We start from the raw sequence: 14,479 nt of genomic DNA, 5'->3' as shown, positions 1-14,479 counted from the left end.
TACAAAGACGCTCTAAAACTAACTGGTTAGTAAGTTAATACAAAGCTAACCACCATGTTAGGCCCACCGAACAATGTAATCTCAAAATTCGAACCGTCTATTTTTTAGACCCTACTTTAAAGATCATCCTGTAAAAAATCTCTAAAATCGGAAGTCATTTAGTCATTTGATTATAACAATAACTATTTATATGTTTTTATCGAAAACACTGATCGTCTATTTATTTGATCACAATTAGATGACTAAATGATTTCTGATTTAGTTAATTTTTTGCAATGACGATCTTTAAAGTATGGCCTAAATAATTGACTGTTCGGATTATGAGATTAGTTATGTGGTAGTCCCAAAAGCATGATTAGCTTCATATTAACTTGCTAACCAGTTAGTTTTAGAACACTTATATATATATATATATATATATATATATACATGCATATGATGAATCGAATATGGTTTTCACATATATATATATATGGTAATATAGTATAGCTACTTCACATTGTGAAAATAAATCTGGACCTTTTAAGTTTGATCATCCAATTTCACCTACCTCTTAATCTAATCTTTTTATTTTTTAATTAATTACTCATAGGACCCTTCCAACTTCCAAATACTGAAAAGGATGATCAATTAATTGGTTTTGTACTATTTTTTAAAGGACAATTGGTCCGTAACTTTAAGAACAAAAATATGATATTTTTTTAATTTACTTAGAGTAGTTGGAAATATGCTTTTACTTTATTGTGTTATTATTATAATTGTTATTTTTCGTTGCAGTTGCAATTAAGTGGCTAAAAGGTATGATTTGAGCGTATTTCATATTGCTAGTTAATTTGTCCGAAACTTAACGTTAGTCTTTAGCTTATATTTCCCACATCAAAATTTGATCAAAGTAAAACAATTGGACTGAATAGAGAAAAAAAAAAAAAAACTAAAAAATTGGATATATGTACATTGTCTTCAAATGTTTTGGAAACTGTTAAACACGAAGCCTTAGCCTAGAGGGACTCCTCTTCCTTGTAGGACTATAAGTCTTTCCCTTGTATGTTCTGAATGTCTTGCACACCAAGTATTGGTTTCCTAGTTATCCTAGGCTTGTATCTGTATATATATTGGGTTAATCCCTCTTAATAGATCATCAAGTTATAAACTTCTACATGGTATCAGAGGTGCTCACGCACTAGGGTTTTTTCTTCTTCTCTCTTCCCTGTCCTCTCTTTCTTTTTGCCGTGCCTTCCCAGTGCAGCCATGGCCGCCTCTTCTTCCTCCTCTCTTCCTGGTCCCAACGTTGCCCATTTTCTCAAACTGACTGAGACCAATTATCTCCTTTGGGAGAGCCAGATGCGTCCGTTCCTTATCGGGCACAATTTGTTTCAGTTTGTTGATGGCTCTTCTCCTGCTCCTGCTGCTCAACTTCCCGCTTCGGGTGATCAACCGGCTCAGCCTAATCCGGCGTATATTTCCTGGTTTCAGGTGGATCAACTTGTGTGTAGTTATATTACATCTACACTCTCCGAATCTGTTCTTGCTCTTGCTGTTGGGAAATCTTCTGCTGCTTCTATCTGGGAATGCTTGCGACAGCACTTCTCTCAAATTTCTCTAGCGAATGCTACGAACATTCGTTTTCAACTTCTGGGTATGCAGAAAGGCTCCAAGACTGTCACTGAATACCTTCAGGCTGCCAAGTCTCTGTCCGATGCTCTCTCTGCTATTGGTCAACCCGTGTCTAATGATGACTTGGTCTCCGCCGTTCTTCGTGGCTTGGGTTCGGAGTATGCCATGTTTGTGACTGCCGTTCTCAACTCTTCTTCTCTTCCCACCTTCACTGATCTGCGTGCTCGGCTTTTGTCTGCGGAGGCTCAGAATGCCCGTCTACACTCTGACCAGGCTAGCCACGCTTTTGTTGCCACTCAACAACCCCGCCCCATCTCTGGTGGTTCGCATGGTGGTGGCAGCTCCTCTTCGCATTCCCGCTATCACAGCAGTGGCGGCTCTTCCTCGTCTCGCGGTGGCAACGGCCGTGGTCGTCGCGGCTCCGGTCGCGGCTGGGGTCGTGGTCGTGGCTCCGGTCGCAGCTATCCCTGGCTTCCTTGGCATCAACCTTGGCAGTCCCAGTCCTTTTCCGGTGGTCCTCCTGCTGTGCCGCCACCTCCTTCTGCTGCGGCTGGTCTCCTTGGGTCTGCTCCAGCCATTTATTGGTGCTCTTTCTGCCAGGCTCCGGGTCACCATGCCACCATGTGTCCTCAACGCCCTGTCCCTGCTGACTCTCCTTTTGCTGGCTTTCATGGTGCTCCTTCGGTGCCTTTTCCGGTGCCTTCTTCGGCTGCTTCCATGGACCACACTTGGTATTCTGACACCGGTGCTACTCATCATATGACTAATAACGGTGGTGCTCTACAGGATCCCGCTCCTTACTCTGGTACTTCTGGTGTTATGGTTGGTAATGGTGACACTCTTCCTGTCCATCATACTGGTACTGTTCCTTTTCCTCTTGGGTCTCGTTCTTGTTCTCTCCGTCATGTCTTTCATGTTCCTACTCTCACTAAAAATCTTTTGTCTGTTGCCCGCTTTACTCGTGACAATTCTGTCCGTTTTTGTTTTGATCCGACTGGCTTTACTATCTCTGACTTGTCTTCTGGCAAATGCTTGTTTCAGGGCCCATGTAAGAATGGACTTTATCCTATTTCCGCTTCCATCCCTCAAGCTTTAGTTGCGTCTTCGTCAGAGTTATGGCACAATCGTCTTGGTCATCCTTCGGCGGATGTCATTGCTCGCTTAGGTTCTCAGTTGTCTTTCGGTTCTAAATTTAGGAAAACTTCGTCTTTTTGTAAGCCGTGTGCTCTTGGGAAATCTCACAAATTGCCTTTTGTTTCTAATAAAGTTTCTGCTCCTTTTCCGTTTTATCTTATTCATTCTGATGTGTGGATGGCTTCTACTTCTAGTAGTTCTGGTTTTCGTTATTATCTTCTTCTTACTGATGATTATTCTCGTTTTACCTGGATTTATCCCATGCGCCGTAAATCTGAAGTCTTTTCTATTTTTGTTTCGTTTTGTGCTATGGTTGCCAATCTCTTTCGTACCCAAATCAAATTTTTCCAGAGTGATGGTGGCACTGAGTATACAAACCATGCTTTTTCCTCTTTTTGCAAATTGCATGGCATTGTTCATCGGTTCTCTTGTCCTCACACGCCCCAACAGAATGGGCTTGCTGAGCGCAAGCATCGCCATATCGCAACTGTTACTCGTATTTTACTTCACACCGCCAAGGCTCCTCTTTCCCTTTGGGTTGAGGCTGCCTTGACTGCTGTTGCCTTAATTAATATCTTGCCCTCTTCGGTCCTTTCTTGGTCCACTCCCCATGAACGGTTATATGGTCGTGTCCCCTCTTACTCTCATTTGCGTACTTTTGGTTGTGCATGCTTTCCTTATCTCGGTGCATATGTTTCTAACAAACTTCAGCCTCGATCTTTCGAGTGTGTCTTTTTGGGATATAGCCTGCAACACAAAGGGTACCGGTGCCTGGATCCTGTCACCAACCGTGTTTATATCTCTCAGCATGTTATTTTTGATGAGACTTCTTTCCCTTTTGCTCGACAGGTCTCGTCTCCACACTCTGAATATGTGGAAATAGTGTTCCAGCCGGCTACTATGCCTCTTTTGCTGCCGCAGCCACCTCTCCTACAGCCGGCACAGCCCACCCCCCCAGTATCTCCGCCGCCTTCACCTCCTTCCTCTCCAAGCTCCTCCACAGGCTCTCTCTCTGCCCCGGATTCTCCTGAGCTTCCCCCACCTCGGCACTCCATGACTACTCGGCTCCAGGCTGGTATTGTCAAGCCCAAAGTCCACACGGATGGTACCATTCGCTATCCTCTTCCTGTTGCACTCGCCGCTGCTCTCTCTTCCACTGATGTGGAGCCCACTTGCTTCACCCAGGCTTCTAAGTCACCCGAGTGGCGTCATGCTATGTCTGAGGAATTTAACGCACTCTTGAAGAATCAAACTTGGTCCCTTGTGCCTCCGTCCCCATCTCGCTCTCCCGTTGGGTGCAAGTGGGTCTTCAAAATTAAGCGCCGTTCCGATGGTTCCATTGAGCGGTACAAGGCCCGTCTTGTGGCCAAGGGCTTTCATCAACAACATGGTTTTGACTACGACGAGACCTTTAGTCCGGTGGTTAAACCTGCTACCATTCGCACTGTTCTTAGTCTTGCTGTTAACAATGGGTGGTCTCTTCGTCAATTGGATGTCAAGAATGCTTTCTTGCATGGGTTTTTAGATGAAGAGGTCTATATGCAGCAGCCTCCTGGGTTCATTGATCCCTCTCATCCCACCTTTGTGTGTAAACTTCGCAAGGCCATCTATGGGCTCAAACAAGCACCCCGTGCTTGGTTTCACCGGTTCAGCTCCTTCCTTGTTACCCATGGCTTTCGGCAAAGCTTGGCTGATCCCTCCTTGTTTATCTATGCTCATGCTAATCATTTCATGGTATTGCTACTTTATGTTGATGATATTGTGCTTACAGGTAGTGATTCATCTTTTGTCTCCTCCTTCATCGATCGGCTTGGTCGCGAGTTTGAGATCAAGGATCTTGGTCCCTTACGCTATTTTCTAGGGGTTGAAGTTCTTGATCTCCAGCCGGGTCTTCATCTTTCTCAAGCCAAGTATGCCATTGATCTTCTTCGCCGCAATGACATGCTTAACTGCAAGCCGTGTGGTACTCCTATTGCCGCAAAGCGCCAATTGTCAAATCACGATGGTCCATTGCTGGCAAATCCTACGGAGTTTCGTCATTTAGTTGGATCCCTCCAATATCTCACTCTCACCCGTCCCGATATTGCTTATGCCGTTAACCATGTTGCTCAATTCATGGCCTCTCCTACCCACGCTCATCTTATTGCAGTCAAGCGCATTCTTCGATACCTCAAAGTTTCTCTTGACCTTGGCATTGTTTTTCGCCCTTCTCCAGGTGTGTTGACTCTTCGCGGCTACTCTGATGCTGACTGGGCAGGTTGTCCTGACACGCGTCGTTCCACTTCCGGCTATCTTGTGTTTCATGGTGCTAATCTCATCTCCTGGTGCTCCACTAAGCAACGCACGGTTTCTCGTTCCAGTGCTGAGTCTGAGTATCGGGCTCTTGCTCATGTGTGTGCCGAGACCATGTGGCTGTCCTATTTGCTTCGTGAGCTCCGTCAGCCCTTGTCTTGTGGTATTACTCTATATTGTGACAATCTTAGCACCACCTATATGGCCGCCAACCCTGTTTTTCATGCGCGCACTAAGCATATTGAGTTGGACTATCACTTTGTTCGCGAACGTGTCAATCTTGGTACTCATCATGTACAGTTCTTACCTTCTGTCGATCAACCTGCTGACATTCTCACTAAAGGACTTCATAAGGCTCGGTTTCTATTCTTAAGGTCCAAACTTGTCTTCCCCCGGCCGCCAAGTTTGCGGGGGGCTGTTAAACACGAAGCCTTAGCCTAGAGGGACTCCTCTTCCTTGTAGGACTATAAGTCTTTCCCTTGTATGTTCTGAATGTCTTGCACACCAAGTATTGGTTTCCTAGTTATCCTAGGCTTGTATCTGTATATATATTGGGTTTATCCCTCTTAATAGATCATCAAGTTATAAACTTCTACAGAAACTCTACTACTAAGCTACAATTAATTTATTTTGTTGATGAACTACTAAGTTATAATTAGATTAGCAGTTGTTAGGTAGCCCAGTTGAAAGGGCCGTAGAATTACCTATCATGCACCTAAGTTCGATCCCCTCTCTACCCAATTTAAAAAAAAAAAAAAAAAGCTACAATAAGTGTATAAGACTATGCTAATTAACATAGTAAAAAAAAAAAAAAAGACTGCTAATTAATGAATCAATTAACAATTCTTCTACTTCTATCACATTGTGGGTTGTGTTCTAATTAGTCGGCCATGTGGCTGTAGCCCTGTGTCTAAGCTTACTATATTCAAGTGTAAAGCAAAAACATGAGTGAGCCCTCATTAATTGGGTCCTAATGGCTTCTTTTAAATATTGACCACCAAATGAACTTATGCTGCACAGGCTGAAATCAATCTCCATAAAGCATTTCCAGCCATTTTCTAAATTTTTCCTTAAATTTAAATTTGGAAAAAAAAAATATATAAAATACAGGTTCAACCATTTCTTAGAATATCCTCAAATTTTAGATTTCTCTAAAATTTTCCTCAAATCAAGATGAATAAATGAGGCTCCCAAAACTGTCCCCAAACCACCAATAGTCATATTTTAAACTAAACACCCAAACAAAAATAGATTTAGGAAAAATTTTAACTTTAGCATTAGAGAGCTCTTCCCTATATCTAACTTTTTTCCCTAACTTATCATTACTTCAAAAAAAAAAAATATAGGGAAAAGATTGGAGATGCTAAATAAAAAAAAAATAATAATAAAAAAAACCTTTTTGGTTCCTATGTTTTACCCTAAAAACATATTTGGTCCATGTGGTTTCCACATGTGATCCCTGTGTTTGATATATTTTTCAATCTTAGAACAACTTTAACATGTTCAAATTTGTTTTCAATGATCGAAACCGTCCATGTTTTTTGACATAATTCAAAGATCATCCTTGCAAAAAATTAGGAAAATCGAAAACTGTTTAACCAGTATATTACTGTCAACATCATTTTAACCTTTTTTGACGAACTGTATTTGTCCGCAAATGTTAAAAAACTAAACAATTACCAATTTGGCTGAATTTTTACTAGAACGACCCTTAATGATGGACTTAAAAAATGAACGATTCCGATCATTGAATTCCCCACTATGTGGTGAGTGGGAATTCCCTGCTCGATCTATGGTTTTGGTCCAAAAAATGGCCAAAGTGTCATAAAAGTAAGTTTTAAAAAAAAAGTTATAAAAATAATGTGCTCTAAAAAATGGGTTATTTAGTTCAATTTTCCAAAGAATTTCTGCATATTTTATTTTGGCAAAAATTTCATGACTTTTTATTTCATTTCAAGAGGCATCTAATTTTGCAAACTTAGGGAATTTTGATGAATAATGTGAAAAAAATAATTCAAATTGGTGGCACTTCTCTGTAAATGGTCATTCATACTAACACATTCAGAATTTTCTCTCTCCCAAAATTTTGTCCATTTTCTCTGTTTATATTTCGCTTACAAATTTTTCATTATTTTAACCTCCTTCCCAAAAGTCCATTGATTTTAACTACTAAATTTTAATAACTTTTTGGTTTAGGTACCAAAATTAAATACCATTTTAAATTAGATACTAGTTGAATAGTCAAACCTCAATGAAATTAAAAAGCCTTCAACAATTTTATATTTACTTGCTATGCCATTGTGAAAAGTACAAATCTACCCTTCCCTCATCAGCAACATGAATGACCTCCGGCCACTGTTTTTCGGCCAACCTCCGACCACCGTCTTCCGGCCACCGTCCTCCGGCCGACCTCCAGCTACCGTCCTCCGGCCAAGCTCTACTCATTACACAAAAAATTAAATTAACATTTAACATGGAGGGGATTCGAACCCCTCTCATTCAAGAGGAATGAAATATCTTCCACCATTACAGTAAGTTAACTACTATGCAAAAGTATTGCTTTAACCTAATTTATACTAGACTATTGTATATTTTTTTTTTTAAATAATTAATCCAATTAGTCACAACTAATCTAAAGTTGTGACTATCACAATTAAGTTATGACTGTCTTTTAGATTTAATTGTGACTGATTTAAGATGTGATTATCTCACAACTAAATCTAAAGTGTGACTGATTTAGTTGTGATCGAATGATATTCATAACTAAAAAATCCCTAAACTCTAACATGAAAACTAAAGACAATGCACCTAAAGCACCCCCAAAATTCATATAACAACCAATTAACAAAATTTGAAGTTGTGAATGATATTCATAAAAAAATAAGTTTAACATTAAACACCTACATGTTTAATTAACATAAAAGCTAACATAAAAAATCAAACGGATTAATACATAACACCTAAAAATAATAAAAAATTAACTGTGACTGTCACAATTTAGTTGTGACTGTTTGGTAGTCACAACTGCATCTGAAATTGTGACTGCATTATTATGCAATTGCTGAAGCCTTAAAGCATATAATTCCCATTTTTATAAGGCATTATTATGGGGGCCCAATAATTTGGAAACCCATTAGACAAGGCCCACAGATCTGCAAAAATACCAAAAGCACATTCACTGAGTGAGTTTTGTGTCAAATCTCATCACCCGCATTCCATAAATTTCCATTCATGCATTGCAGACTTTGCAGTCACATCTCTCAGCAAACATAACTCATTACAAGGCTTTCTTTCTTCTGCTCAAGGCTGTGGACAGAGCTGGGTACAAGAAACCCTCTCCCATTCATATGGCAGCTATTCTGCTCGGGTTGCAACAGTGGGACGTCATTGGCATTGCCGAGACGGGTTCTGGTAAGACTGCTGCCTGTGTTCTTCCTATGTTGACTTACATTTCGAGGCTGCCTCCCATTAGTGAGGAGAATGAGGCTGAGGGGCAAGATCGGAAAAATAAAAAGGCCTAAATGATTTGTGACCTAATCTAAAATATAACCATATAAATTAGTAGCTCAAATGAAAAATTATAGAGCCTTACTGATTTTCTAAAAGATTATTGGAATTAGATATTTAATCCAAATTTTCTCCCTTCCCAAATATATATATAAAAGAGTCAATAGAAACTAATACATATTAGTTTTAACTTTTAAGAGCGTTGAGTCATCTTGTGTTTAGGACAAAAAAGTGATGATCCATTATAATATGACATAAATTTTCTTCCCTTTTTTTTTATCAAGGCACCTCATAATTTGTGAATATAAAAGACAATATCCGTAAGAACAAAAAAGGTTTGATAACTCAGACAAAAAAAATGTCCGAAAACTTAGACAAAAAAAAGGTCTTTCAAAACGATGGGAAAACTTATTCTGGATGTTTTCCCAATCAATATGAGCATAATTAGCAGCAAAATTAGAAGTAAACTAGTTAATCTCATAAGCTTTTACAAATAAGCAAATAAAAATAAACGAAAAATGAAAAATAGAGAGTCAGAGAGGCCTCAGATCTTGGTGGATAAAAATGATCAGATGGGAGATGTTTCAGATCCCATCAATAGTAGCAAATACTGATCTTGCATCAGCGGCCTCAAATTTAATAAAAATAAATAAATAATCGATTAATATGTATATCAATATGGAATTAATTATATCAATATCAAATAAAAGCAGAAAGAACACAGACATATCTATATCAATTAATACTACCATATATGGAGGGACATTATATTTCCCATTATCTAAAGTAGCCATATATAGTAGATTCCTCATTTCTTGATCCATATGATCAAAGAATCGCAATATTAGGCATCAATCAATCAAGCTCATGCCTTATTACGACACCAAAAAAAAACTAAAAAAGGAAGGAAAAAAAAAAAAAAAAGCTTATGGTGCGGAGAAGAAGAAGACTCCAGCAGCCAAAGAAAAATTAGGTTTCGAGGGTTGTGGTATTTTGCCATTTATATAGAATCGATTACAAGGATAGAGGGTCAGAGGCAGTTCTCTACTGTTCTGTGTGGAACCCCAACTTACAATTTAGCCCAGGCCCAGCCCCCTCTATGTAGGACACCAGAATAGAACCTTAACTAACTGTTTGAAATTTAAAAGAAATTCTGAAGACACCCGAAAATTATCTTTGGACACCCATGTTTTAATTTTTTGAAGATTAGGGGGTAAGTCTAATTTTGGATTGTCATTCAAACTAGAACTAGTAATTGTTTAGATTTTTATTCAAATTCAATTTTTTAGGCTGAGGTTCAAAAACCCATAACACATTACAAATAATTTATTTAAAATAGAAAAAAAAACATAATTAGGTAATATATATATATATTAACCCTCACGTGTCACGTTATTTTTCGATTTTAGCTCATATTATCTCCAAAAATTGAGGTAATTAAAATCAAGGAGGAAAATTTCGTTTTTTAGGGAGGGGGAGATTTTATCAAAATACCAAATAATTTTCGTTTAGATTTCGAAATATTTCGCCGAAATTTCTAAAATTTCTCAAAAAACCTCGAAATTTCGGCAAAATTTTCAAAGGTAGAGAGGCAAAGACTGGAGGGAGAGAGGGGAGGAAGTGGCAAAGCCACCGTCGCCGGAGGGAGAGAAGAGATCAGGGAGGAAAAGGCAGCCCCGCCGTCACCAGAGGAAGGGAAGAGATTTGGCAAGGGAAAGGAGGGAGAGAGGGAGATCGGGCGAGGGAGAGGGAGAGGGAGGAGAGAGAAGAGATCAAGGAGGGACTAGGAGAGAGAAAGAGAAGGTGAGATTTTGAGAACTGAGAAAGAGGGAAGACTGGATGAAGGAAAGAAAGAGGGAAGACTGGAGGAAAAGAAAAGGAAGGAAAGAAAAAAAAGATGTTTATTGACAAAGATTTCTATCATTATGGGCCGATTCAACAAGCTTGGTCCAGAAGTTGATGCCATTGCAAGAAAATAGTGAAGTGTTGGCTGAACCATTTCAAAGCCCAAGCCATAACCAATAAGTTTGATTGGTCCAATCAAGTAAACCACTACGTTATTTAGGGAGGTTGTTTATTTGATATTGCAAAATAATTTACTGTGGTAAATTCAACATTTAATTATGTTGCCCCTTATTTTAAGTCACTTAGGGACTAGGGAGGTTGTTGTGTATTTGATATTGCTCAATAATTTATTGAAGTAAATTCAACATTTAATTATGTTGCCCCCTCATCTTAAGTCACTTAGGGATTAAGGAGATTGTTGTTTATTTGATATTGCTCAATAATTTATTAAAGTAAATTCAACCTTTAACTATATTATTCCTCATATTAAGTCATTTAAGTGAAAAGTTCTACTCAATAGTAAATTGAACCTCATAAGTATATTTTCGTTGTGTTTGATCTGATGGACTACATCATGACTAGCAAACTCATAGAATCAAGTTGCAAACCTTAGTACTTTTTGGAGAGATCATGAACCCCTAGTTAAGTCAACAAACTTTCACTTTATTGGAAGAGGTTTTAAGTTCCAAGTCCTACTAACAAAATCTTTGTGTAGAAATATTTTTCAATAAATCTTTGTCCTACTAAAAAATATTAATTCCCATCTTTTTAACAGTATTTGCTTCTAACGCGCATTATATTCACCTTATATCATATGAAATCTATTATATAATTTAATTTTTCAATGTTTTTTATCAATGTAGTAGATAATATGTTAAATAAACATATGGTCAAGTTTCATTCAAAATTTCCGTATTTTGATAGCAATTTCCATCATTTTAGTCTAATTTTGTCGAAATCAAAATTTCCGTAAACATTTCCGTTGAAATTTCCATTGAAAATTTCCTCGAAATCGAAATTTTACTCCTTGATTAAAATGAATTAATTTAGAATATTATTGAAGATAATGTCCGTTTTGGCTCATATTATCTTCTAAAATTAAGTTAAATAATATGAAATTACTTAAGCATTATTGAACATAATATTTGTTTTTTTAGGCGTAAAGTCACTTTTGGTCCCTGTACTTTGAGGTAAGTCGCACTTTGGTCCTATCATTTCAATTTGCACTGTGTTTCCCTTTCGATGTTGTTTCAATCCAAAAACCAATATGAATAAGAATGGATTAGGTTGTTTCCAAAGAAGGAGATTGACCTGGTTTAGGAATTGATAACACGAGGCTCGGTAGAAATACTTGAAATGACCAAACTATCCTTATGACCTAACTGAAGGTCTAGGGTCCAATCAAATGTCGATCTAGCTTAGATCGGTTAAACTTTAACGGAAAGAATACGGATACCCTTGTTGGTTATATCAAATCATGGTTTCGGGTTCGACGATTAGAATGGCTTTGGGTTTAAGATTCTTGAGCCGACACAACTTGTTAATTAACAACAGACATTCGCAAATGGGCACAGAGTCACAAACAAGATCACATGACCCTAAAGGATTGTTGGAAATTGATCATATAAACGCAACGTAAATAAAATTCATATGATCATGCTTCATATTGAAATATGATGCAATAAAACATGATTTAACGAAGGAGGATTCATACCTTGTTTTCTTGATTGGAAGTTCATCAAAGTGCGAATCCACAAGCTATCCATCATTTGGTTCTTCTAGTCACACAAAGATGTATGACCTCTAATTAGTCCACGCTAGAAGGAAATGGAGGGATTGAACTTTCTGAAGAATGGGAGTGCTAGCTCCCTTTATCAAGAATGGACTTTTGATAGAAAGAACGTAAAGTGAATTCTCTGGAGTATCACCTAGTCAAACATCTTGACTATAAGCCCATCTAAATAGATTTGAGTGGAAAACTATTATTCCACAAAGGGGGGGCCGGCCACCTAGTCTTATGAACCAAGTTAGTTGGTCCATTTGACTACGTAATTAACCATTTAATTAATTAATTATTTAATTAATAAGCCCAAAAGCCTATCCTTTTAGGATCAGGATCCTCTCCTAAGCACTCTAATCTCCTAACCTTCATAACCTTTTAATTATAGAGTGTCATGTGTCTTTTCTAACATCCTATGGTTCACACTAATTTAAAGCTACAATTACCAAATTAAAATAATTAAAAATAAGAAACTTAATTATGTAATCTAACCACATAATTAACCAATGTTAATTCCTTGACCCCCCCCCCCCCCCAAAAAAAAAAAAGAACGATGTTAATCCTTGACTTCGCTCTTCCAAAATCCTCCTCTCATGGTTTCTCTGTACTATCATGGTGAAATTTCCTTCAACTGCAAATTAGTGGTTAGATTGACATAAAAGAGTGGAAAATATTGGTAATTCTCTCTCTCCTTTGCAATTTATATTTTGTATTAGCCCTAATCCTTATTTCTTCATACTTCAATACCCAAGTATTTTGGGGAAAGATTATATTGTAAACTCTAAAAAGGTTGCAGGACAATGATTGTATATATATTTTTCTGTTATTTGTTTCCCTGCTAGTTTGATATTTGGTTGCCCCTATGAGCTTTGATATTTTGTCTTTTCTCTGTCTAACATGATTTGGCCAGCAACATTGATTTTTCTGTGTAAGGATTTATGCTCTTTAGTTTTTTCTTTTGGTTTTAAAAATTAATTTAATTCTAGAAAAGAAATATATTATATAAGATGATGGCAGTCATTGCCCTATGATAGTCTGCTTTACTTTCTACAAAGTTTGATTTATTTTTCCCTCTCAGATATCTGCAAAGTGCCAAAGTCCTTTGCTTTTTCCTTGTCTTAATTACTTTACAATTTCCTTTTTGATAGTTTGGTAGTGCATGCGCAGTTGATATGTACTTATTAGAATAATTTTTGAGAAACAACAAGCATGAAATATCTTTGCAAATTTATATTGAAGTGTAAAATATCGCAGGAGATTATATGTTTAAACATACTTTATTCAGTGCAATAGTTTAAACATCCAGTGAGAAGATATAGTGGGATTGAATATGTTTCATTACTTTTACATGATTTTTTCTTGTTCTGTGAGTTATATGGCATAATATATAATTAAGTGTTTGTATACTTAATTTTGCTTTTTGCCAAGAAGTGTTTGTATACTTTATCATGATAACTTGTATATTGCAGTTGGGTTTATAATCAAATTTCAGTATTGGTTGAAAATGGATGATTCAGCGGCTAGAACAAAAATTAATATAGATGCTTTGGGTGATATAGATTGGAAACCTAGACATGGAATGGAATTTGATTTCGAACAAGCAGCATTCGACTTTTACAATGAGTATGGACGAAAAATGGGATTTAGTATTAGAAGAGAAAGTTATGGCAACAATAAGTGTACAGGAGAAATGACTTCAAGAATAATTGTTTGTAATAAAGAGGGAGTTCGATCCAAAGATAGATCGAAGGGATCGATCATTTGACCGTTAAATGTAGAGCAGAGACAAGAACTGGTTGTCGTGCTGAACTATGTATTAAGTTGAATAGGAACAATAAAAATTATTTTGTCAACAATTTTCTGGAAGAGCACAACCATGACCTTGTGATGGGCGAGTGTGCCCATATGCTACCATCTCAACGGAAAATAGCAGCCTCGCAAGCAATTGAAGCAGAATTAGTGGCACAAGAATCTGGAATTGCTCTTAAGTCTTCATATGAGTTAATGGGTAAGCATTAAAGCACGTACATAGTATTTTTAAAGGTCGTAGTGGGGTACATAATGCTTAACTTTATCAAGGTTCATGGATTATATTGAAGGGGAAGATGAGTTTATATCTGGTTGGGATGATATGCTTGACAAATATAGTGCTCGTGATAATACTTGGTTGAGTAGCATATATGAGTTGAGAGAAAAATGGGCTTATGCATATGCTAAGCGAACATGGACTGGTGGAATGAAAACAACTCAACTTAGTGAAAGCTTTAATGCTTCCTTAAAACAATATTTGCAATCAGACTCTAACAT

This window comes from Dryas octopetala, chromosome 3, assembly GCF_963921425.1.
Source record: "Dryas octopetala chromosome 3, drDryOcto1.1, whole genome shotgun sequence".
NCBI lineage: Eukaryota > Viridiplantae > Streptophyta > Magnoliopsida > Rosales > Rosaceae > Dryas > Dryas octopetala.
Note: the sequence above shows the minus strand (reverse complement) of the source record.